Here is a 220-nt window from a genome sequence, read left to right on the forward strand (position 1 = left end):
TGGGATAAAGCCGCCCGCCTAGCCCGGGGCCTAGCCCGGGAGTGCTGCCCGCCGCCTTGGAGCGGGGGGGCCCATGTGGGGCTGGCCTCGGGTGTAGGGAGGTCGGAGCTGCCTGGAGGGAAGGGGACCCTGCCTCAGGGTGTGTGCGGGGAGGATAGTGCTCCCCGCAGGGCACGGAGGGAGCTACCTGCGGAGGGCTGCGACTGCCGGGGGGAGGAGG

The sequence above is a fragment of the Phaethon lepturus genome, unplaced genomic scaffold (genome assembly GCF_000687285.1).
Source record: "Phaethon lepturus isolate BGI_N335 unplaced genomic scaffold, ASM68728v1 scaffold4903, whole genome shotgun sequence".
Classification (NCBI taxonomy): domain Eukaryota; kingdom Metazoa; phylum Chordata; class Aves; order Phaethontiformes; family Phaethontidae; genus Phaethon; species Phaethon lepturus.